General features: G+C 38.8%; 1 protein-coding gene across 2 annotated transcripts in view; it reads left to right on the forward strand.

Moving 5' to 3' along the window:
• smpx (small muscle protein X-linked) overlaps positions 1-16611 on the forward strand; it is a 37248-nt gene extending 20637 nt beyond the window's left edge. The window contains exon 5 of one of the 2 annotated variants that reach the window (XM_008107315.3): positions 1299-6659. The gene's annotated coding sequence lies outside the window, so the exon portion shown is untranslated. Of the gene's footprint in view, positions 1-1298; positions 6660-16311 lie in introns of those variants that run through there. The other variant, XM_003218834.4, reaches the window with a different exon arrangement.
• The last annotated feature ends 10862 nt before the right edge of the window (positions 16612-27473 follow it).

Below are 27473 nucleotides of genomic sequence, written 5' to 3' on the forward strand. Positions count from 1 at the left end.
CAGGAGTGACTTGAGAAACTGCAAGTCTCTTCTGATGTGAGAGAATTGGCCATCTGCAAGGTCGTTGCCCAGGGGACACCCAGATGTTTGATGTTTTACCATCCTTATGGGAGGCTTCTTTCATATCCCCGCATGGAGCTGGAGCTGACAGAGGGAGCTCATCCACGCTCTCCCCAGGTTGGATTCGAACCAGCAACCTCCAGGTCAGCAACCCAACCTTCAAGTTAGCAGTCCTGCTGGCATAAGGGTTTAACCCACTGTGTCACCAGGGGCTCTCAAATCGCTCCTGACAAACAACTCTCTCTGATGACAAAGGAAGTGTGAAGGGTGAATAATCAGCAAAAACGGGGGAAATGCTTGTCCTCTTTCAATCCCCCCCCCCCCCCCCAATAGAACTGGCTATCTCTGTGTAGGCCCTCTTTTGGAGTCCACCTGGATAATGGAACAATATCAGAAGATGATATGGAACAGATAAGGTGGGGCATCGTGATGGACAAAACTCTTTTGCAGGAAAACTTTTGTATTTCTATTTAGCAGGATTACTTATAAGTGGCTTGCATAGATCACCTTGTCTCTGTTCAAGATTTAGAATTATTCAGAACTTTTCAGGCTTGTGAGTTCTCTCAATATTGAGCGGATATACAAAAAGGATGTATTACTTGACACTCATACATTAATGAAAAAGTAAGATGCCATGGGCTCAGCTAGACAGTTTGTTTCAGATGGCAGCATTGATCCATGAAAGTCAAACCTACCGTCCGATTGATGTATTTTGCAAAAGTGGTGCAAAATATAAAACGTCAGTTTCTGAGTAGACCTTGGAGGAGGGCCTTGTAGTCTATCTGACTCCGGAAGGCCTTCACCTAGTTGGCCTTCATCTTTTCTTATAACAAAGTGTGATAAAGGTGGGGGGAGGGGGTACAGTGAATTTAAGATACTGAATGGTGTAAGGAACAAAGAAATATCTTATTTACATAATGAAGCAAGTCAGTGGCCCAGAACTAGATTCTCGAGAAGTAGTCTGCAACCCTATGCACATCTAACTAAGAATATCAGGCTGGAGAGACTGTGGCTTCCTTTTCAGAAGTCACCTGTAGGATCGTGCAATTCCTTTTCTTGTTCAGTATCCTCATCTTTGTATCCTCCAGAAGTCTTTTTGCTGGTCTAAATTAAATGTTTGCAATCCAGTCTATCAAATTAGACATTTCTGTTTCTATAACTGTGAAAAGATACCCTCATTTTGTGTGAAATCATTAGTGCAAGTAACATTTTCGATCATTTCTGTTTGTTTGATGCAGTTCCATATTGTCCAGGATTTCACTGATGAAAACCATGACCTGTGTGGTCATGCAACATCAGAGTGTGGTTAAGACGGCAAGATGAACACACAAACTAGAAGACAAATGCACAAGCCAGGACAGACTGTAGCAGTTTGCTTTTCCCTCAACCTTCTACTGAACCCTCTTCTCGCCCTCCTATTGAGTTAATGGAGCGCAAGAGCAATTGTTTCCGATCTGAAACAATGCAGAATAATAAATGACCTTAATACTACAATTCACGCATGGCCAAGATTTAATTTTAAATTCTCAGTTTCTAATTGAACCAATGCCTGGAATATATCTGGTATGCCTTGTTTTCTTTCTCCTGAAAAGTGGCGAAATGTTTCTCTGCATACACACACAGCTAAAATTCATCTACAGAAGTAACTGACTTGCAGCTATCCTTGGTTCCTCAAGGAGGCACTCAAGTTTTAGTTATTTAAAATGAAGCATACAAGTTTCCTTGCACAGTTTTAATATGTGCAGTAGCTGTGATTAGAACAATTTATTTTATTATTTTCTTTCTTATTCTAGTCTATTTTATTTTTGTAGTCTGTTCTTCTCCATAAAAAGTGCAGGGTGGCTACAAACATCTATAAATACAACATCACACACAAACACGTGTAAAACCATAATTGAAAAATCACATCAATATAATAGATCAGTAATACTAACTTATTGTTCATTCAGATGTCACTTTGATTTTGACTTTGGTTCAGACGTTGTGTTTTAATTACTTTTAAAAGTTCTTTTCAGCTGTGTTTGCTGCAATGCGTCTTCAACTTTAGCTCTTTCTTGGAAATTCATTTGTACAAATTAATCTCATTTTCTCATTTAAGTATCAAAACAGAACAAGCAATTCAACTCTTTTCGTAATCTGGCCTTCTGAGTTTCCCTGACAACCAGAAATGCATTTCCTTTCCCCCACCCTTTTTAAAAACTAATAATATAAATTCACAATATGTTCTTGTCACTTCTCCAACACTATGAAGACAACACCCTACTTTTTTAAAATATTATTTGTTCTGGTAATGGTTTGGGATTTGGAGACAGATAAAAAATTACTTTCACAGCCCCACCGTACTAACAGTGCTGTGTAGGAGGAGGTATCTGGGTAGGTGTTCAAAAATTACTGAGGATTAATGGCCAAGTGTTTATTTGAGGAACAATGGAAATATATTCACAGTAAATTGAAGCCTGCAATGAATGCTGTTAGAGCTAGTCATCCTGTATACCATTTTCTTATCCACTTAATCTCCTCTACCCTTTTCTCTCCCTATCAACTACCAACTAAATGAGTTATGGTATCTTCACTGTGTCAACTCTCATTTCCTGCTGCTGTCAACTCTTCCTCATCAACCAAGGTTTGTAAATGTCACTTTTTTGGATTACAGCTCCCAAAATCTGCAAGCCAGCATAGCTGGTTGACCCAATTCATGCAGCTGTCTGAAACTAAGGATTGAAGTGTGCACCTAAATTCATAAGTCAATTGAATGTTTATTGCATTCTCTTGACTGGCAAGAGAATGCTGTTCAACAGTCTCCCTTATGGAGTTAGCCAAGCTGTGATGTTTGAGTGCTCTAAACATGTTGGACATCTGGCCTTATCAGGAAGGCTGAAGATTTCATGTCTCCCATAACAACCATAAAACTGTCCCACATGACTTTGCTTATGTTACAGTACACACACTGGACCTACGACCTTATCAGGCAGGCTGATTTACCCGCCGTACACCACTTCTTCTCCTCTTTCACCACGGAGCCCTTCCCATGATGCACATGAACTTCTGGCGGAGCTTTGTGGTGAAAAATAAGAGGAAGTAGCGCATTCTGCCATTGGGGCAACACAGGAGGCTTCCCGTGTTGCCTTAGTAGCAATGGGGGGAAAGCTGGGCGACAACGCTTCCCCTCATGGGATGGTGGTTCAGGTAAGTCAGGCGATGTGGTGCGTGTAGCAACAGGTTCTCCACACACCCCTGCCAGAACCCCCATGGATTTGCCACAATGCATAGAGAATCGTCTAATGTGATAAGGTCCTTTGACTTTTATGTTGGGTGGGAGACAATAACCTTTGCACAGAGGAACAGTCTAATTCCATTGGCATGGACAGATCATAATCTGGTGGGTTTAGAATCACTAACTTCTGTAGGACTGGGAACCAATTAAGATGGTCTGCCCTAGGAGGCTGATTGATCTGGATAGTTTTCATGGAGAGTTTTCTTAGCAGGCAATTATGTCAAAGGTTTAGTTGACCTTTGCAATGGAGAAATGACCAAGTCAGTCGATAAATTGAATATTCTCTCCCATGGAGAGGAACCAAAAATAGTTTCTTGATTTACTATGGAAATGGTAGTTAAACAAGCAGGACAGAAACTAGAGCAAGTCTGATGAAATATGGGTGGAGCTCATAAAAAAGCCAACTGACCAAACAACAAAATTTCTGCCAGCATGTTAACTTGAACTTATCAATATCCCAAGTGATTAAGACACTTACATTTTGGCCTCCAAGAGGAGAATATGGACTACTCAACAATTTGCTGTCATCAATGTCTACAGTCCTCTGCAGACAAAATCTCATGGTTACATTCTGATGCTGGTTTTTGTTGTGAGTCCTGCTTCTCAGTAATAATTAAACCCTTTCAATTGGTGAAGCCCAAGGACCCTTAGGACTCTTAGACAGGTGAAGCCCATGCCATGTGTGCTATATTTTTTTTCCTTCCTGGCTTATAAAATCATTTGGAAGTTGGTGGAAAAGAGACTGACTGATGGGATAAAGCGGTGCACCTCTTTCTGCAACAAGGAAAGATTTAGAGACAGATTGTAGCCCATGTTTGAAAAACCAGATCTGAACATGTTTTAATGGAACCATATATAAGGCTGTATGAGTCAGGTTTTAAGATAGAGCTCCTTGGGTCTGTTGTTATTGAGCATCAGATGTGTTCAACTTACTTCTACTGATAGTTGAACTACTGTGACTTAGGACCGGGAATTATGTAGGAGCCCAGCTGAATAAAAACCCTGAATAAAGCTTCCCTGTGTTTTGCATTTTTGATTCACAACCAAATTTTACTGCATGGCAGAGGGTTGGATTAGATTGCCAATGTAGTCTATTCCAACTCTATTATTATATGATTCTATAGTACACCATGATGTCTTATTTTAAAAAAATTATCTTCTTCTCAATAACATGTTCTTTGTTTTGTTGTCAGTTGTGTGTTGTTTAGACACTACATAGGCATGAAATATCTGACAAATTAGAGCAGTGTTTGAACAGGTATAAAATGATGGTTGCTCCCTGACTTTGGCTCCTTATTCAGGTGAATTCGGTGGACCACACAAGTACAGAAAGTAGAATTTAAATTACAATAAATTTAACTTTAAAATGATAAATGCATTACAGTCTAGCACATTAGAGTGATGATTCATTATATCTGTAGGCTAGATCTGACCAGCTAATGATGAGTTTTGATGGCAACAGCTTTTATCATATCCATCTTCTATCTGTCATTTAGCATTTGGGCTCATTTTGCATTATTCCTTGCCAGCTACAAAGCACACTGTGCTATATGCATATTCCAGAACTTGATTTGAGGCCTTTTCTTTCCATATTGTACGTGTCAAGGCAGGGCTGAAAGGTACTTTCTCCTGGTAGAATGCTTGTATGAGCTCCTGTGGTAAAGTAGTAGCCATGATTTGCTAAGAAATGAAAGCAACTAGAACTTCAAGTCTAGACAGTAAGGCTGGGTGATAGTTGCACGATGCATGTGGGATGAATTATTTATCATATTGCACAGGTGTAATCTAATGACAGCAGTAAAAGCAACATTCTGTATTGTGATAGTACACTGTGCATCATAATAATAAATAATAATACTTTATTTTTGTATCCCAACCCATCTCCCCAAAGGGACTCGGGGTGGCTCACATGGGGACGAAGCCTGGTACATCATAAAATACAATGTCAAATACATTTAAAACAAGGTGCATAAAACAAGCATATAAAACAGCATATAAACAATAAAACATGATAACAGTAAACAAGGCACGGTTAAAGAATTCTGTGGGGCCATGCCTGGGTTTATTGGGGTATTTGATTAATTCGAGACAAAGCAGGGTTTTCCTGCTTTTTCTTGAATTAATCTTCTTCTGCGCCGGGCTGTGGCGCAGCTGTTGAGCAGCTGCCTTAAATCACTCTGACCATGAGGTCATGAGTTCGAGGCCAGCCCGTAGCGGGGTGAGCACCCGTCAATTAAAAAAAATAAAAAATAGCCCCTGCTCGTTGCTGACCTAGCAACCCGAAAGATAGTTGCATCTATCAAGTAGGAGATAAGGTACCACTTATAAAGTGGGGAGGCAAGATTAACTAATTTACGACCTGGAATGAGGAAGTGCCGTCAGTGTGGATGATGAAGCAGCTGCTCCCCCCTGTGGCCAGAATCGAACATCCCCTCAGAAGAAGGTTAACTTGCCTCTGCGTGTGTCTCTCAGTCTCTGTTTGATGTGTTTATGGGCATTGAATGTTTGCCCTATGTGTGTTATAATGTGATCCGCCCTGAGTCCCCTTCGGGGTGAGAAGGGCGGAATATAAATACTGTAAATAAATAAATAAATAATAAATTTTACCTGAGGGGTTGTTTAGATACCTCTGGTAAAAGTCCAACAGGGCCCATATTTTGGGCCCTGTGTGGAAAGGCCCTTGGTGATATCCTAATCTGTGGCAGTCAGAGCTAGGAAACATTCCTTTTGGGGCCACAACTTCCAGAATCTCTCAGACTAATAATAGTCATATTGCTGGTGTGATTCTGGGATTTAGTGTTAAAAATAGTAGTCATTCCATGTTCTACTCTCAGCTATATATAAGGCTCTCAGAAGAATGAATTGCTGATAGCTGTCAGGATTTGTGGTGTCCTTCCAACCAGAGGGGAGGAACAGGCAGAACAAGTGGGCTATGTTCAGCATTCACTGCTGTTCTAGTTGCCTGTGTATGCTAATACTCTCCCTGAAGAATCCTAGCTGAATTTGCATGGGAGAATCAGCATTGAAATATATTTAGTTCTTTATTTTCAGCTTTTTGCAAAATGTACACATACCTCCTGCAAAATATATCTGGCTGTTTTATGCAACATTTTATATAAAGGTAGGAATAAAGAATGGGTCAAAATCGTAAAATACATGACAGAGGGGAAATAGCAAAGGAAATGGGAACTTAAAAGTGGTGTGAATATTTATCAAATGATATGCTCCAAGATTACATCACTGAAATAAAAATTAAATATACAAATGGACATCCTAAGGAGAATTAGGAGTCGAAATGGAAAGGACTTGTAGCCACAGTAAAAGGGAAATGAAAACAAGGAACTGAATCAGACAATCTTCATGACCGAACAAATGAAAGAGCAGAGGTACAACTGTTCCCAGAGGGAGGAAGAGGGAAGGGGAAACACTGAATAGGTATAAGTAGAAAATAAGTATAGAATTGTAAAGGATAGGAGAACAGGAATCATCAGAATGTAATGAGAATATATGGGGAATTTTTTTTGGTAAAGGAGACTGCAACATTGTTATATTTTATTTGTCTAACCAAATAAAAACATAATTTAAAAATGCAACATTTTATTTTATTTTTGCTTCCTCTGATCACGTAATACAAAAAAGTCAGATTTTCTGCAGCAGCACAGAGCAAATCCTCTGCTCATCACTGGTCTACATACATCTGTTGCTTAGGAACAACAAGGACTGAAAAGAAAACTGAAGAATCCATAATTGCATGTGCTTTCTACAGGCTTAGAAAATAGATGGAACAACCTGAAGCTACTTAGGTTGCGTGTCTACTGTGCATCTTATGTAGCTTAACTCATAGCGGGAATTAAAAGTGTGTATTAAAAACTAGTGATTGTTAACTAGCAATACATAACTAAGACCAATTTTATTGTTGTTAAGTTATAATAGTAACTTTAAAGCATCTGCAGTATGACGTCCGTATCCACTAGGGATGAGTTCCAAGACCTCCAGTGGATACCTAAAACCGTGGATAATACCAAATCCTTTATTTTGATTATGTTTGGGCTGGAATCTTACCATAGAATTGCACTAGAAGACCTAAACGTTTCTGAGGCAGGGCTATTTTGGAGAGTGTTGATAACAGAAGTTGATAAGAGAAATTGCAGATATTGAAATTGGGAATAAGGGGTCAATATTGTATTGAAACGGTCTGAACCTATGTATTATTTGTATCTGCCATTCTTACAGTTGCATCCAATAGTATCTATGTTGATAAGACAATAGGCTCACCTGGTGTTTTTAGCTGAAAAATTTAATTATCCTATCATGCAAACCATCTAATTAAACTAATGCCTCTTAACACTTCACTTTACCCTCTCTCAGAAAGGAAAACATGTCTTGCTTGCTAAACAACAAATGTGGTAGTATTGCATAAATCCATGGAAGCTGATGACTGAATTCCTCTTGGTTTTTCCCATTTAGAGTAGACTGTTTGAATGTGAGCCAATACATAGGTGAATCTAATTGATTTAATGAGTCTAGTAAGGATTAATAATAGGATTTCAGATAATATTAAAAATGATGGTAGGATGTAATCCTACATTTGATTCCTTCTAAGTAGGGCCAAGGCTGTTGCAATCCAGAAAAAAATGTGAGGAATAAGGCCTATAGTGTGGGGAAGGATAATAATAATGCAAGGATTTCACGTCTGTTTTACTTTCACTCTATAAAGCTCTACAAACTGCTTTTTTATTTCAACGAAGCTGCATCCACACTGTAGAGTTAATGCAGTTTGAAACCATTTTAACTGCCATGACTTAATGCTGTGGGCTCATGGGATTTATAGTTTCATAAGGCACCATCACTCGGGCAGAAAAGATTAAAAATACAACTCCCACAATTCCATAGCATTGAGCCGTGGCAGTCAAAGTGTTATCAAACTGCATTAATTCAACGGTTTAGATCCATGGTTCCCAACCTTTGGGCCTCCAGGTCTTTTGGACTTCAATTTCCAGAAATCCCAGCCAGCTAATCAGCTGTTAGGAATTGTGGGAGCTGAAGTCCAAAACCCCTGGCCCAAAGGTTGGGAATCGCAGTTTAGATGCACTGTGATTAACTAATATACTAAACACACATATTTCAAACTAGTGGTGTTATGTCTTGAGTAGACACATACAGTAGAGTCAACTTATACAAGACTCGCTTATCCAAGGTTCTGGATTATCCAATGCATTTTTGTAGTCAATGTTTTCAATATATCGTGATATTTTGGTGCTAAATTAGTAAATACAGTAATTACAACATCACATTACTGCATATTGAACTACTTTTTCTGTCAAATTTGTTGTATAACATGATGTTTTGGTGCTTAATTTGTAAAATCATAACCTAATTTGATGTTTAATAGGCTTTTCCTTAATGCTTCCTTATTATCCAAGATATTCGCTTATCCAGGGTTCTGCTGGCCCGTTTGGCTTGGATAAGTGAGACTCTACTGTATATAATCCTTTCCTCGTGAAACTTTAGTTGTCCAATGTGTTGTTTGAACCCTCATAACCATATCTCATTAACTGAAAACAGTCAATTGGTTTGCAAAGTAATGGATTACTGCCTTTTCCTTCTTACTCAGAGAGTAACGTACAAATGGAATTTAACAGTACAATTAAATAACTGCTTATCACTTTTCTTACTCCAAACCATTTAAATGGGCCATCTACATTAACTGGGACAGTGATGAGTAATGTATCTAAAAAAAGGATCAGCTGAGGAGTAAACATCACATGAGCTCTGGCTTAGATTCTTGTTGACTGGGAAACATTTCGTGCATCTTTGGGCGCAAGGCATACAATTGCAATTACAATTAAAAACCGAGCTCAGGTTTAATTCCAAAAATGTATGCAAAAGCCGTGTATAAGGTTACAAGACAACGTACTTGAAAATAATATGATAAAGATAGCTACTAAGGCATAAATATAACCCCTGCGTCTGTGTGAATCTTATGTCAGTCTTTAATTACACGGCTCACATAGGCTAAAGTAACTCTGTCTAGCCTTTGCTCTACATTTCCAGTCTTGGTGGTATTATTATGCTCTTATTCTGAAATCCATATGGACAGATGAAGTTTCAGTCTAAATACAGAACTCCATATTCTTTGTGTGTTTTTAATTATTTATCAAATTCAACTATATTTTGAAAAATCATTTTTATTTTTATAAGCAGATTTTCAAAGTAACCAAAGAATGTTATAGTAATGATGTTGTTTTAGTAGAATGTGACACTCCATATCTGTTTGTGTGTGTGTGGGGGGGGGGATGTGTTCCTGATCTGACCATGGAAACGGGGAACTGAATAATAGTAAAATGAACAACTCTCTAGGAATTTTCTTTGTCCTACAAGGTGACTCTGTAGTAACACCTGACCAAGGCATACTATGGAGTCAATTGGAGAACTTGTAAAATACCTAGAAAGGACATATTTTGTCAGATGTGGGCAGATGAAATCATGGATACTGGTCCAAAGGAATATTGTGTTATACTACCTTGTGCAAGTGCTACTATAAAATTAACATCACTTGATATTTCAGAAGTGGTTTGCTAAAACCTGACATGCAGGCTGTAACGGATGTTGCCTACCTTACAGAGTCAGTGAGTGGCCTGTCTTGCAGGGCTGGTGTACGGCCATTTTCAGGCCTTGCTGGTGAGCTTGGAAAAGCAAGGGGGAGGAGCCACAGACAGCTCCATCTCAGGAAGAGCAAGCCTGATTGGATGTTGGAAAATGGAGGGAGTTGCCTAGCAACTGGAGAGGGGAGGAGTCAGGAGAGTGTTAGAGCTATGCATACAGAGGTTTTTGTTCAGTTAGTGAGTCAGTTGGTCAGGAGTTAGGTAGTTAGTATTGGGAGAGTGTCAGTTAGGTTTTTGGAGTCAGTGAGGGTTAGTGTCAGCTAAAGCTGGGAACTGTGTTCTTGTGAAGCCTCTTTTTAGAAGAGAGTAAAGTAGTTTAACCTTCCTGGAGGAAGTGCTAAATACTAGAATAGACTCTAGGGAAGTAGAGTGCTGAGAACAGTGTCTCTGTGAAGGGAGAGTTGTGGTGTGTTTTAAAAGAAAAACTTTGTTTATTCCTTTAAAGAACTTAAGTCAAAATACCTATCTCTGTTTAAGCAACCATCCTGTTATTGTTACTGAAACCATGACTCATCTTTACTGATTAAGAATAAATAAACAACAAATTCTTGTTTTTCCTCATATAAAGTGTCTCGTGTGACTCTAAATATCCTAACACAGAGGAAGCTCCTGAATATAACACTGGTGGCAGCGTTAGTGGTAACGAGTTCAAAACCTCCATATTCTGGGTGGCAGCTGAAAGCAATCCTCTGCATAGGCCATAACATAATTCTACAGTGGAATTACCAGGGCAGTGGTGTGTGTGTGTGTGTAGGTTAGGGCATTGGTAAATGAATACATATAGCACCAAGGAAGCTATAATCTGATAATCAGCAAAATTCTTATTGCCTAAAGCAACGGGCCATGTGGGATTCTTTCTTTAGAACATATATACACACATCGGAATCACAGAGAATATAGACTGATAGCAACTGATTATGAAAGAGCTAGGGAGTAGAAATGATTGTAATGACTGCACACAAATTCTAAAAATGATTCACTTATTGGTTTATGGCACTGTTTTAATCCATCATCTGCAGACACGGTAATCAAGATGAAAGACATTCCATGACATTCCATAATATTTCCACATATTATATTGTTCTCAGGGCTGGGACTCAAGGAAGGTCTCTTTGACAGACCCCACTGTTTGGAAATAAATATAGAAGGAGAGGCACTCTTTCAAGTACAGAATTTCTCCCATATCCCCAAGACTGGCATCTGTGGTTTCATTTTTCCAAAATATTCACTATTATCCATGGTTTTGCATATCCACGCAAAGCTTGGGAATGTATACACAGATGATACAGAGTCATACTGTAAGAAAATTACCTTCAAAGGGTCCTGGCTCAGTAGGGAAATCAGGCAGAAAACCCAGTCTTGTGAGAGATGCAAAAAGCAAAGTTTATTATGACAGCTATGATAAGGCAAACAGCAGTAGGCACCCATTTGAATGGGTCCTTACCATGCAAATGGCCATCGCAACATGTGCACAGTTAACAAAGAATATATATCTTGGCTTATCTAAAATTGACCAAAGGCTGAGGGTCTTCCTCACCTTCCACACCTATTTTGGTACAAGTGATACCAATGACCTAACTTGTTCACTCTGAGCTTTCTTCTCTCCTTAGAACTTTCTGGAGAAAGGCACCAGCTCACAGGAAGGGAGGGGCATATGCAGAGGCAAAGCCACATAGGCAAAAGTTTACTATTTTCTGGATTATGGTCCCTTCAGTACTATATCCAGATCTTAAGCTATTTCGGGCTTTAAATATTATTGCAGGCACGTAAATTTAAAGTATATTGGCAGCCACTATAATTATCGTAAAGCTGGTATCACATGGTTTCTGTATGGCATTCTGGGCAGCAATCTAACTGCATTTTCCACTCATAGTAGCATCAGTGTAAGTTTCAAGATTGGTGCAACATGGAGCTAACTATTGTATGGACTATTGTGGACTAGTTGTCTCTGTACTGAAAAGGGCATAGCTGGTGATGGGCAAAAGTGTTCCTAGACATTTGCAACAAATTTTAGCTGGCTACAGGGCATCTGAACCTGTGCAGAATGCAAACCCCTCGTAGTTTAGGAGTATTAGAAATTACTTTAAGTTACCCTAACAGTCGGTCCTGGCTTTTGTTGAGGGCCCTGATCCATTTTTTGTAAGCCTCCCAAAATTGGGAGGGTTGTTTTCAGTTCTTTTGTTTTGGGGCCCAAAAATCGGATCATTATGGGGGGGGGGGGCTCCCACCCACAGGATCCCCTTCCCGGTGTGTTTTCTTCTTACCTGGCACCTGCTGTTTCTACTCCAGAGTAAGAGGTGCTTGGCTGCAGGCACTGGCAGGTGCACAAGCTTTCCGGGCCTGCCTGCATCCCTCACCACACACACACTCTCTTTCCAAGGCAAGGAGGCAAGTTCGGATGCACACGAAAGCAGGCTTTCATGTTGAGCAGATTTTCATGTGGGGAGGGGGATTTCTGTCTTGTGCTTCAGAAGAAATGGAAGACACGAAAGAAACAGTAGGAACAAATTTTACGCACATGCCTAGTGGATAGGAGAAAGTTTAGATCTGGTCTAACTTCATTCTTTCCTTATCTCACTCTTGCTTTGGATCAACTGTCAGCAGAGTAGCTCTGCTGACAAATCTCTCTGTTGGCAGGGCTCTGAGATGAGCCCATAGAAGAGAGAACAGCAAGAGTGAGATAAGAACGTAGTAAAATGGGCATTTTTCCTGGCATAAGGGATATTTACATAATCCTACTAACCTACAATGGCCATATCTTTGATTCAGGATTACACTGTAGATTGGGGCAAGGCACGTGCTCTTGAATGGTACATTTTATTTACTCTCAAACCACATATTGCATTAACTTCACCAAAAAAAATCTTAGATAAGAGACCATCACACTAACAAACCAATACATGCATATTATGCAACAAAAGTGTGATGGGAAAACATATTCATAAGTATATCTTGCTGTATGTGCGCATATAGACGTATACTCCATTTTAAATGGGCTTCTGTTCCTTTTCATTGTTTTCAGAGCAGTTTGTCAGTTGTAGGGCACATTATGTTCTTAACAGTAAGAGTACAGTATCGAGCTAATATGCACTTAAAACTGAGGACAAGGTTTGTTCTTGTTGGCATCAGTGTCATTTCATCCACCCACAACTGCAGAACTCAGTATTCAGAAATGTTCACTGTTCAGGATTAAAACAGCTAAGGAACATTTCCAAATGAAACTGCAGGGAAAATTTGTGTAGGCAGAGTGCAATTACTCAGACTGGAATTCAAGTACATTTGTGTACACCAAGATTTTTCAGGCAAACTTAGATGTTTAATACTTTCTCCTTCCTTACTAATGGAACAACTTTCAAATGTAAGGGAGCAGTTGTGTAGTGGTTAGAGTATCACAGTAGAAGACCCAGCTCCATTCTGCCTTGAAATATGCGGGTCTCTCTCAGCCATACCAATTTCCCACAGTTGTTAAGAGGACTGGAAGCATTCTGTACCGAAAAATAAAACAACTCAAGAATATACTAAATATTGCAGGAAGAGACATTTGCAAAATCCAAGAAAAAGACTTACATGGGAGTCATATTTAAGAACGGAAATATTAAGAGAAAACCGTGAACTACAGCTAAGGCAACAACATCCTATGAATCAGTATCTGTCCATTTTAAAAATATTAATACATGGTATTATTACCTAATTAAACTATTATACATAAAATGAATAAGAGTGTGTCAAAGCTATGCCTAAGAGGTTGTGGTTCAATAGGTAATTGGCAACATACCCATACGAGTTAGTTTCTGAAAGAAAATATTTAAATGGATTTAAACAGTATGCTTTATTATTAATAACTATATTTGAAAATGAAAAAGGAAGACTGCTAAACAAAGAGTGTATAGCACTCTTGTTAAGCGCTAGATTAGAAATAGTGAAATCATGGAAAATATTAAAAGGCAGATAAAGTGTGTCTTATAGCAATACCTGCAAAATTAACATATGTAGATTAGCAAAAGGAGAAATCAAACAGGATATGTTTGAAGCAATTTGGAAACCTATTATCGCTTATGTTACATGTCCAAACCTGGGAATTAAATCTTCACTTGATCTAGCATCTTTCTAGAAAAGTGTGTTTTGAACATTATGAATCATAAACAGCCCATTGCACAGTGTAGAACTTCAAATATTATTTATAGCAATAGTGGTTGATGGTAATTTTATGTAGGTTGATTAATGAAAATTTGGGTAATAGTAAGGAAAAGGTGAGAAGAGAGTGCTTGTTTTTAATATTACAATATATTTGTACGGCAATGAAAAGGTTTAATGGGAAAATGTAAGTAATTATTTACAGTGCCAACTGGGGAGATCCTTGAAGAAAAGGTGGAATTAAAAGGGCAATAAAACCCAACTACAGGTACATGGTCTACTTTACTAGGTCTGCTTACATTCAAACCCATGGGTATGTGTTAGAAGTTAGCCTAAATCCAATTGCATGTCCCAGCTAGTATAAACACAATGGATCAATAGCAACTTGGTAAACCAACATTCAAGGCCCCTTCTACACTGCCTTATAAAATCCAGATTATCTGCATTGAACTGGATTATATGGCAGTGAAGAGTCCTATAATCCAGTTCAAAGCAGATAATGTGGATTATCTGCTTTGATAATCTGGATTATATGGCAGTGTAGAAGGGGCACAGTGAACCAACTGAATTCACTTAAGCCCCTTCTACACTGCCATATAATGCTTCTACACTGCCAGATTATCAAAGCTGATCATCCACATTATCTGCTTTGAAATGGATTATATGAGTTTACTATATAATCCAGCTCAAAGCAGATAATCTGGATTGTATATGGCAGTGTAGAAGGGGCCTGGGTCTACCGGAGTTAGAATTACCACAGGGATTTAAATCATGGACCTCTGGCCTGAAGAACAGCTGGATCAGGCAATGCAGAGCTTCTATAGCATACCTCTGCGACAGGGGATAGGGCAGTGAACCCACATCAAATTTGAGTCATGAGCATTTAAGTTCATATTTGGAAGTTAAGAGAATGGGCAATCATATACAAGCAACTGTCTTGATTTTCAGAGACTCCCTATTAATCCGCAGTAGTCTCATTTTCAGCAGCTTTTAAAATATCCCATCCTCTCTCTTACATTCACTTACCTCTTTTTTTCCTTGGCTTACCTCAAAATGAGTTCAAAATGCAAATAGAGTTTACACTCAAGTCGCTCAGAAGGCAGAGGAGCAGACAGAATCTTGGCCTTTCTAGGAGACTCTGGCAAAAGCAAACTGCTGCAGCCTCTTGCATTTTGTCTGTTCTTCTTCAATAATTACTTTTGCCATCTTAACCACACTGTAATGTTGCTTGGTTGCTCATGTTTCAGTTTTAATATATGAAATGTTGACCAATGCGCACAAATTGTGATCTAACACAATCACCAGCTATGTATTGTAATATTCCTAACATTTAACAAGTCTTGATCTTTGCTCTCTTCAGCCAACAACAAGAGGCTGCTCATCCCGTTATGTGTGGGTTATATTTCACTTTGTGTACTGGAGTTTATGCAAGGCTTGTACAGAACAAAACATTTTTCCCCTCCAGCCTTTGGCTCCAGTTCTTTAGAGGACCTAGAAAAATGTAGGTTCAAAAACTAGCAAAGGAGGTGCTAAAATTAAGAGAACTGATCTACATGATTCATGGGCTCCAACACAGAGACAAGGATACACAACCAAACCACTCATGTTCCTAATAAAACCTGGAGAAAACACCTCATTTTTGTAGAGCCCCAGGTTTTCACAGCCAGCAGAATCTTTTTAGTAACGGATGAACAGTGGTGACAATGTTACATTGGAATGGGTATTAGTGTGACTAGCGTGGAGCCTCCGGTGGCTCAGTGTGTTAAAGCGCTGAGCTGCTGAACTTGCAGACCGAAAGGTCCCAGGTTCAAACTCGGGGAGCGGAGTAAGCACCTGCTGTTAGCCCCAGCTTCTGCCAACCTAGCAGTTCGAAAACATGCAAATGTGAGTAGATCAATAGGTACTGCTCCGGCGGGAAGGTAATGGTGTTCCATGCAGTCATGCCGGCCACATGACCTTGGAGGTGTCTACGGACAATGCCGGCTCTTTGACTTAGAAGTGGAGATGAGCACCAACCCCCAGAGTTGGACACGACTGGACTTAACGTCAGGGGAAACCTTTACCTTTACCTTTACCGTGACTGATGGTGTTTGTCTCTATGTATAAGAATATCATTTAGAATGTCCATGCATTTTCTCCAAATGCACACATAGAATTCATTTTGATTTTATTTTGCAGGTCTGTCGAGATGTGAATAGAAAACCTAAATGGACTGTAATCAAGAAAGCCCCCTGAAATAATGTATATATTTATATGACAATCATGTACCTCCAAAGTACAAGACACTTCATAAAGATATCTTTGCAAATTTACTTCAACTTTCCTGTTATCTGTTTTGCTGAATGTAAAGTGTGTGGATGATACAGCTCAAAAGTATATTTGTACATATCCAGGAAGTGGATTTGATCATAATAAAAATAAATTAATGTTGCATACTTTTCAACAAAGAAATGAAATAAATCTTTTTCATTAAAAATGTTCAATTTTCCTTTTGTTATGTTGTATTCAAAACACTCACCAACAACTACCATATGTGCCGTTGTTGTATGTATATATGTTATATGCATACAGTTAACAGCCAATATGATGGACATGTTTCCATTACATTGTAAAATTCTAAAATCCCATTGACTATCATGGGAAATCTCTATTGAAATGCCCTTATCTTAGGTCAGATTGTGCCCATGGAACTTCGTTCATTAAGCGCTAAAGGATGTATATGGAATGATGTGAAATAAAGTCAAAATTTTACTGCTGACATTTTTATTAAAATCCACATATGTCCAAATTATCAAATATACTATGATTAAATTAATGGTGGACATTCTGAAAATATAAAACTTCTATAACCCTCAAAAGGAGACCCACAAATGTAAGTGGAATCTATTGCCTATCACACATTCCATTAGATCCATATTCAAATATGTAAGTGAATGCTAAATGCCTATCTGCATTGAAATGAAGGATCTACATGTTCAGATACACCTCCTCATCCACATTTCCGTGCAAATAATCACCTGAAGAGTGAATTTTTAATATATATTTGGATTTTCACTCTCAAACTCAAAGATGATAAGCATGCCAGTGACAAGTATGGGGGAAACCATGATTTAATAATAGACCCTTACAAGCACAATATCCAAGATTTAATTATTGTCCACTTGCATAATTAAAAGGATGTTCAATATAGTATAGCTGGAAAAGACCATCTTCATAGATCCTTGGAGAGTAGCCACCTTGGTTTTGCTGTCTGGAGCAAATGACATGTCCACCTCCAATTCATTTACAAAAGCTAACTGGACTTGAAAATACATATTTCCTCAAGATGAGGCATCAGAAAACATCATCCACCACACCTGAAAGGTTGAAGGCAAGCTGTGAAGCACACAGCTGTCTCTTCCATTATAACCAGCAATTAACATCTGATGCAACCATTCTGTGTATCAATAGGCCAATTCTGCAACAAAAATTGTAACATTGGACTTGATGCACCAATGGTCTGATTTTGTATAAAACAGCTCCATCTGTTCATAAGCAAATCCTTTCCAAGGTTCATTTTTTCCTTGGAGAACAGATTAAAAAGGGACAAATCCTGCAAAATAAGAAAACAATGGAACTACTGTAGATATGAGACTGTTCTTTGTTGATTAAAATGTCAACATGTCAGCTGTCCTTGAGAATTCAGAAACTTGGAAGCTGAGAATCTGTGGGCAGAGGTATATTATTAAGAGTCAGAAATATTTTACAAACCAGAAGACAAAAAATTGATGGAATCCTGTTGCATGACACTTACAAATGCATAAGCACCATAGTTATAGTGTTGCATAGTGACTCCTTTCCCAATTCCATCCCATCCCTGCTTACTGGGGATACGTTCTCCTGTTGCTTAGATGGTAATTTGGGGGCAATATTGGCCACAGTGTTTTGTGCCCTAATCATCTCCAGATTAGAATACTGTAATGAACTCTACTCAGGGCTGCACTTGAGATTAGACTTAGTGCAAAATGTAGCAGCTAGGAATTCATCCAATGTACCTTTCAGACATCTCATGTCCCAAGTCCTCTAGCAACATGTACTAGATTCCAAGTTGTGCTGGCTTTGTCCTATAGAGCTCTACTGAGTTTATGAAGACTATCAAGACTGTATTGTTGCATATGGCCATTGGACTTTAACTGTTTTGTGTGGATGGTCTTAAAACTTTTAAAAAGTCTGGATTTGGTCTTAGATATTGTGCATTGCTATGGGAACTCTGGTGGGCTGAATGGTTATTTGAAAAATAAGTTATTTGTTTTCCTTTCAATAATTTACATATAAAATCCTTGTCAAGAGCTAAGTGTGAACTATTCTTCCTTGTTTTGACCTCAGAATTTTACATGTATCAGCAGGGCAAAAATCCAATTCTTTGCTGAAGAGCTTGTTGAAAGTAACTAAATTTGTATGGAAGATGATTTTTAAGATGTTTTTGCAGAACCAGACTAAGAAATGTGGTGACTTTACATATGTGCCAGGTCACATTATTATCTTCTGATAAATGGAGGTCCAAGTACACCCATTGAGCACCATGTTTTTGACAACAGAAACTAAGATTCCCATAAGCTTTCCTGCTTTTTGACTGTAAAACGGTATTAAAAATATAGTAACTTATAATTTACTGATTACTGTGATACTTGGTATTAATTATCTTCAGTGGAAGCTTCACTTCACTTTGATGGGAGGGCTGGTTCTTGTTTTTCAACATGCAGACTTTCTCACCATGACAAGAAGTGTAGATTTAACAATTCAATATTTCCAACATGCTGTGCTGTGATTGCTGATGTATCATGTACTGCTATGGCCTTACTTTAATACTATTTTAAAGTTCATAATTTCCCTGTTATCACAATAATCACTATGGCTGGAATCCTCTTGATGTCATCTGGTTTGTACTTCTTCAGTTGTAGAACCATGGTTACACAAGTGGATTTTTGCTGGCAAAATTATTGTGCAAGCAATAATGTTGCAAAACTGTATTCTCCAGTGCAAATGTGAAATGTGTTCTATATCACTTTCCAAAACCTTTCATGCAATTGCCCTGATATAGCAATGTATTTTATGTGTTGTTCTCACATTCATAATTCAAGAGCATATTATGTATAAATGTTTTATACTATATTATGCTGTAGCTGCCATTAAATTTTCAAGTTATATTAACTCCTATAAGATCTGAAAGATAAAAAATTGAACAAAATAGTTACTGATTCTAATTTAGATTTGGATGTTACCATTTTCTTCATGAAAGAGACCTAAATACAATTTCTTCAGTTTGGAAACTCACCCATGTTGTCATGTTAAAAAAAAACAATGGTCTTATACAACTGTAACAATTATTTGGTTAATATATCTTTGTCTATAAAACTAGAACAGCTGAGAGATCATTTTTCTGAAAATAACCAAAACAGGAAGTTAAAAAAATTCTACAGTGTCTGTTGCCCTTCCCATGATTAAGATCCATCTATATATAATGTCATGGTGCATTTCTATAAAGAAACATCTCAATGTTAATTAAAAGTTTTCAATTTTTTTACAGGTGAACAAGTGGTAAATACCTTCTTTTTTGTTCCTTGAATAAGGCTGTAGCCCTAAACACATTTAGAAGTGGCTCAGCCCTTTTTAACACACTGGCATTTTCTTCCTGAGTATACAGACATACCATATTTCATCACATAATAGTAGCACTTTTTATCCCTTTTTTCACTGACAAAGGGGATGCGACTATTACACAATGAAAAAGATCATGACAGTTTTATGTACCAATCAAATAACATACTATTTAAACCACTGTTGAAAACAACTTGGGAAAACTTACAAACATATCCAGAAAAACAAATTTACATATTTTCACATTCATCTATTCTCTTGCTTACTTGTTCACTCACCCACTTGACCACCCCCTTTCAAAGACTTCATTCAGCAGCATGAAATACCATGCCTGAAAGGCTAGCAAGCCAGTGAGCGGATATTTATTTACTCTTTTCTCCTGTCCCCCCCCCCCCAACTTTATGATGAAATTACCCAATTTTCTAGCAGAGAATCAACTGAAGATAAAAAGGAAGCATTTCAATTAAAGATGCAGGAGTCCTTAAAAACAAATTGAAAACACTGGAATGCAACAAGCTTGTGTGATAACATCCTAAAGAGAAATGCACAATCTCTTCTACTGTTCCTGAAAGGTAGTTTGCTGAGGAAGGGAGGTGCGATCATGGTTGATCTTCAACAACGACCCATTATTGAGTTGACTTTTTGTAGGATTTAGAAGAAATCAAAGGGAGAAAAAACTTGCAGAATACAGTATTTTCCCCTTGGATTAGTTTATAAGAATTATTCCAAAACCTCTCTTGGAGATATAACCTTTCTCTCATTCTAAGGTGAGCTCACTCATTGCTAATTACATTTTTATTTTATTACATCACTTCTACCCCACCCTTCTCATCCATCAGGGGACTCAGAGCGGCTTACAATATAAACATCAAAAAACAGTTTTCATCAAATTTAAAAATCATTGAGATTAAAAATTACAATAAAATTAAGAATATACATTAAAATATACATAAGTATACATTTAAATATACATTTAAAACGCTTTCCATGTCCAGGTGGGGTCTGTCAGTAGGTCAAATATTCATATCGCATTTTTGCTGCTACTCATGCTCAAATGCCTGGTCCCATAACCATGTTTTTATTCTCTTTCTGAAAGACAGGAGGGAGGGAGCCTTTCTGACTTCAATGGGGAGGGCGTTCCATAGGCAGGGAGCCACTACTGAAAAGGCCCTGTCTCTCGCACCTGTGAGGCTGACGGGACCGCGAGCAGGACCTCACCTGATGATCTTAGGCTTCGAGGTGGGTCGTAGCGGGAGACACGTTCGGACAGATAAGCTGGGCCAGAACCATTTAGAGCTTTATAGGCTAAAGCCAGCACCTTGAATTGTGCTCGGTAGCTAATCGGCAGCCAGTGGAGCTGGCGTAACAGAGGAGTGGTACGCTCCCTGTACGCCGCTCCAGTTATTAACCTGGCAGCCTCCTGTTGGACTAATTGAAGCTTCCGAACAGTCTTCAAAGGCAGCCTCATGTAGAGTGTGTTGCAGTAGTCTAAACGGGATGTAACAAGAATGTGGACCACCGTGGCCAAGTCCGGCTTCCCAAGGTACGGTCGCAGCTGGTGCACAAGTTTTAACTGTGCGAAGGCTCCCCTAGCCACCGCTGAGACCTGGGGCTCCAGGCTCAACGATGAGTCTAGGATCACCCCCAGACTGCGAACTTGCGCCTTCAGGGGGAGTGTGACCCCATTCAGCACAGGCTGTAACCCTATACCCTGTTCGGCCTTCCGACGGACCAGGAGGACCTCTTGATGTCTGGATTCAATTTCAATTTGTTGGCCCTCATCCAGTCCGACACAGCAGCCAAGCACCGGTTCAGGACCTGGACAGCCTCCTTAGTGACAGGTGGGAAGGAGTGACAGAGCTGGACATCATCTGCGTACAGATGACACCAGATCCCAAAACTACTGATGATCTCTCCCAGCGGCTTCATGTAGATGTTAAACAACATGGGGGACAATACAAAGCCCTGCGGGACCCCACAAGTCAACAGTTGTGTGGGCGAGCAGGCATCCCCCAATGACACCATCTGGGACTGACCCTCCAGGAATGAGTGGAGCCATGCAGAACAGTACCTCCAAGTCCCATTCCCGCGAGGCGTCCCAGAAGGATACCATGATCGACGGTATCGAAGGCCGCTGAGAGGTCCAGCAGAACCAGCAGGGACACATTCCCTTGTCCAGTTCCCGGCGAAGAGCATCGACTAAGGCGACCAAGGCTGTCTCGGTACCATGCCCCGGCCTAAAGCCAGACTGTGCCGAATCCAGAAAGCATTTTAAGCATTCTGTGTGAGAAAGAGGAAGCTAAAGGAGGAAAATGTATTTTTCAAGCGTTATCAACTTTGCAATTTTCAGCATCATTTTCGCTTTGATCCTTCTGTTGCATACTCATTAATTCACTCATCCTTTTTAATACTCAAGGTTATTTAGGATGAATGGGAGCATGCTGTTCTTTCACTCCCTCCCTCTAGGTTTGGCCTAGCAAATAATCTCTCCCGAGGTCACTTAACTTAACTCTTCTAAATGTCACACAGCCATAGATGTACATGTCATTTTGGAGCTTCTGCATGCTGTCCACATGCCCAAATAAAAACTCGGTGACTCAGTCCCTACATTGAGAATACTATGATACCATTCTTTTCTAGGAATCTTTCCTGCAAGGAAGGTACTGTTTGACACAAACGAGCAGCAGCACAGATGGAGCTTTCTTTTAAATGGGAATGGCATTTGGAACACTCCATACTTGAGGTTCTTAGCTAGTTTTATTCTTTGCATGAAATAGTTTTACTTGAGGATATGAGAAGTTGCGTAGTTTGAAGGTCAAGAACCAGGATATCAGTCAGAAACTGGTGAACTAAAATCAACAGGGTGACTTTCAGAAGTCATCTGGTTACAGGAATAGAGCCAAGTCTCTGAGCTGACTTTGAAGTTTCTCACAGAGTTGGCACTCCATGTTTCCAGTGACCATAGAGCATTTGGTAATCGCCTAAATCTAGGGAGGCTGATTGTTTAGTGTAAATAGCTAAGATTACATCAACAGAGCTGCAGGTATGCTGGGCCTCACCTCAAAGACTCCAGTTCTGGTAGTATCCCTGAGAGAAACCCAACACATCAAAGCAAAAGTACTATCAATTGTGGTCTTGCAGATGTTGGTTACAAAACTCATCATGATTGGCAATCATACAAATTATTGAGAATAGGATCTGAGCTGCAACAACAACTGGATGAACCACAGCTTACTTAATGCTCCTCAAGAGGTTCATCATAATTAAGTTACAACTTCATTAACCTGATTGAGTACCATTTTTGGAGGAAGTTGAACTATCAGAAAGACAACAATAATACCCCCAAAGCCTAATTCTTTGAGCCAAGATCAAGCAAGAACATTAGTTTATCTCATGGGTTGTTGGGGAAAAAGATAACAATCTGGAGACAAACCAAAAATGGAACTACCATTCCCTTCAGGTAATAAATGGGTTTCTCATATATCTTCACATCATCACATGTGGTGAGAACAGTCTCAAACTCAAAATGAAGGCTATTTCATAGACAATGCCCTTTTCATGCAAATTGTTGAGAATTTCTTTACTGACAGAATTATGAGTTGCAAAGGAAGAAAGAAGTGGAAGTGTTTGCTGGTGGATGACATATACTGATTCACAAAAGAAATTAAACTCACTCGTGAACTAACAGTGTTTCCCATTAGATTTTAGGCCGCAGAAATATGAAGTATGGTCAAGTTAGCTGACTAAGCAATAATAAAATAATAATAATAATCTAACAATACTCCAACCCAATAGGTCATCTGGGAAGCATGGGCTTTCAAGTTGTCCAGTATAAATATTGGACGTACCTCTTTATAAAGTACTAGCTGTGCCCGGCCACGCGTTGCTGTGGCGAAGTATGGTGGTATGGGAAATAAAGTATTGAGGAATTGGTGGTAGTTAAGGTCAAGGGTAAAGGTTTTCCCCAGACATTAAGTCCAGTTGTGTCTTACTCTGGAGGTTGGTGCTCATCTCCATTTCTAAGCCGAAGAGCCGGTGTTGTCTGTAGACTCCTCCAAGGTCATGTGGGATGACTACATGGAGCGACGTTACCTTCCCGCCGGAGCAGTACCTATTGATGCACTCACATTTGCATGTTTTCGAACTTCTGGGTTGGCAGAAGCTGGAGCTAACAGTGGGGGCTCTCTCCGCTCCCCCAATTCAAACCTGTGGCCTTTCAGTCCAGAAGTTCAGCAGCTCAGCGCTTTAACACGCTGCGCCATCAGGGGATATTATTTCCTAAAGGTTGTGAATATACAATATTTCTGATTGTTTTTTGTTTGTTTGTTGGAGGCAAGTATGAATGCTGCAATTAGGAAAAATGATTAGGATGTAATGGCCTTGCAGCTTTAAAGCCTGGCTGTTTCCTCCCTGAGTGAATTTTTTGTTGGGAGGTGTTAGCTGGCCCTGATTGTTTCCTGTCTGGAATTCCCTTGTTTTCAGAGTGGTGTTGTTTGCAATATTTTATGTGCTTCTACTGTCTGTGGCCCTGAGAAAACAGAGGATTTTCCAGACTTTGATGATGGGAATACTTTGTTGGGAGGTGTTAGCTGGCCCTGATTGTTTCCTGTCTGGAATACCCTTGTTTTCAGAGTGATGTTGTTTGCAATATTTTATGTGCTTCTACTGTCTGTGGCCCTGAGAAAACAGGATTTGCCAGACTTTGATGATGGGAATACTTTGTTGGGAGGTGTTAGCTGGCCCCGATTGTTTCCTGTGTGGAATTCCCCTGTTTATTTACTGTCCTGGTTTTAGAGATTATATTGTTCTGCATTATTCTATCCCAGTAATTATTTCATATTAAAGAAGAATCTCACTTATCCAACATTCGCTTATACAATGTTCTGGATTATCCAACGCAGTCTGCCTTTTCATAATCAATGCTTTTGTAGTCAGTGTTTTAAATTCATTGTGATATTTTAGTGGTAAATTTGTAAATACAGTACAGTAGAGTCTCACTTATCCAACATAAACAGGCCGGCAGAACGTTGGATAAGCGAATATGTTGGATAATGAGGAATTAAGGATAACCCTATTAAACATCAAATTAAGTTATGATTTTACAAATTAAGCACCAAAACATCATGTTAGACAACAAATTTGTCAGAAAAAGTAGTTCAGTACACAGTAATGCTATATAGTAATTACTGTATTTATGAATTTAGCACCAAAATATCACGATATATTGAAAGCATTGACTACAAAAATGTGTTGGATAATCCAGAATGTTGGATAAGCGAGTGTTGGATAAGTGAGACTCTACTGTAAATACTACATAGCATTACTGCGCATGTAACTACTTTTTCTGTCAAATTTGTTGTATAATATGATGTTTTGGTGCTTAATTTGTATAACGATTACCTAATTTGATGGTTAATTGGCTTTTCCTGAATCCCTTCTTATTATCCAACATATTCACTTATCCTGCCGGCCTGTTTACATTGGATAAGTGAGACTCTACTGTATATTTCTAATCTTATATTATCTGCTCAGAACTGGATTATCTGAGGCCCCTTCTTCACAGCTGTATAAAATGCACACTGAAGTGGATTATATGGTAGTGCGGAGTCAAGATAATCCAGTGCAAAGCAGATAATATAAGATTATAAATGGGTTATATAGCTGTGTGGAAGGGCCTTGAGTCTACACTGCCATATAATCCAGTGCAAATTAGATAATCTGTGGAAGAAGTCTAAGTGAGGCCTAAATCTGCCTGTCCCCTAACTGAAACCTGGCTGTCCCTTGGTTGCTAGGCCTCTAAACTGGCAGCAATTGGATAAAAAAAATTATTGCTCTCCCTCAAATTAGGACTTTATTTTTCTTTTCTTTTTGTTGTATCAACCTTGAGGCGTGGATGATGGGTTGTGTTGTCAAATTTTGAGGTTGGGGGGCCTGTACTTTTGTTGTTTTGTGAATTGCCGTGATGCCATCACTCTTTTATATATATAGATGCTGTGGATACAGTTTCTTTAGCAATAGTTTGAGATAAATGGGTGAATGTTATCCAGAGGATGTGAATAGAAAGTTGGAAGCAAACGTTAGGAAAAGAATTTGGAAAATGAGCTTGGAATTTCAGTAGGCTAATTTGAGATAATTTTATATAGTTGATTTTAAAGTGGAGATAATTGATTTTAATGGTTATGTATTTATAGTTTGTTTTATGTTCTGCCATTGAATGTTTACCGTATATATGTTGTGCTCCGCCCTGAGTCTCCTTTGGGGTGAGAAGGGAGGAATATGTTTTAAATAAATAAATAAATAAATAAATAAATAAATAAATAAATTTAAATGCTGAACTCACGCCATTCTTTATCTAAACTCCATCAATCCTTCTGGATAAGCATGTGCCCTTTGGAGGATGACAGAGATGGGATGCTTTTGAGTTCTCACTTGGCAATCATTCCATTTCAATCAAATGCTATTTTCTAGCATATGCTCCATTCTAAGCTTCTAAACCATTACAACATCTAATAAAAGGTTTAGGATGCAAGAGTTGATGGAATTCTTTGGTGACAGTTTTGCAAATATTGCTGTTGGATGTAAGAAAGAAATAGAAGGAAAACAGACTTGGTGATACTTTCGGGTGTTAATGCCTCCTTTTTCTTTTCTGGAGGATGTGATTAGCCAACTCTAAAAGGCATTCCAGGGTTTCTTTGTGGACTTGAGTGTGTGGGAGGGTCCATTCTCTTATTGCCACCTCCAAGTTGTAATCTTTCTGAAAGTTTCCTTTCAAGTGATTAGAAACTACAGACTAGAAAGCAATGATAACAAAATGAAACTTAATAAAACTCCCTATATAACTCAAATTATATTGCTTACAGACCTAGGGTTTTATTTACTGATTTTACTACACACATGTGTCCCACAAGGGATTTTGTGTGTCCTTGTCATCTCCAGAAATCTTAGACCAACCTTTTTATGACAGGAAACTAGATTAATTGCTGTTCTTGGGTGACTCCTAGTACAACAATTTGACTTTTCAATAGGCTGAAAAGCATTCCTGTATTGCTTGACTTCAAAAAGGGAAAAAAAACTATCCAATATAAAGATAGTAAATTAATGATATTGTCTGTTTGCTAATTTATAATAGGTTAGATATACCTTGCAGTACAAACTTTAAAAGGTGAGAGTTGATAACAGGATCATTTTAAACTATAGTAAAATCAAAGAACAATAAAAATCAATGAACAGTAAAATCTAATTTTAAATTTTAAACAGCAGGATAAGCATACTCAAAGAGTAAAAAAAAAACCACAGTCAAGAGGTTGCAATACAGTGCAATTCTAATTGAAAGATACACCAACTATCAAAGATGAGATTTAGGTACAAGCCTCTTGTGTCAGTAAAAATGTTCTTGCTGGCAGAGCACACTCTGCCAACTGATCTCAGAAATTTTCTGTTGGCAGAAAAGCTCTGTTGGCTAAGATCTGCATGGTGTAAGAACCAAAAAGGGAACAGATAAGGAGCTAAAATAAGACAGATCTAAACCTCCTGTGGGGTATTAGCTGCAACATCTGCCCAAATTAGGGCAGGGCAGGAATGGCCCTAAATAATTTCTAGTACCTCTTGGTTGGGAGTTCAACACAACTTCGGCTGCTCTACATTGACTCAGCTAGTTTTTGACCATCTTGGTCAGTTACAATAGTGCTCAAAATTGAATTCAA

Source organism: Anolis carolinensis, chromosome 3 (genome assembly GCF_035594765.1).
Source record: "Anolis carolinensis isolate JA03-04 chromosome 3, rAnoCar3.1.pri, whole genome shotgun sequence".
In the NCBI taxonomy this organism is placed as follows: domain Eukaryota; kingdom Metazoa; phylum Chordata; class Lepidosauria; order Squamata; family Dactyloidae; genus Anolis; species Anolis carolinensis.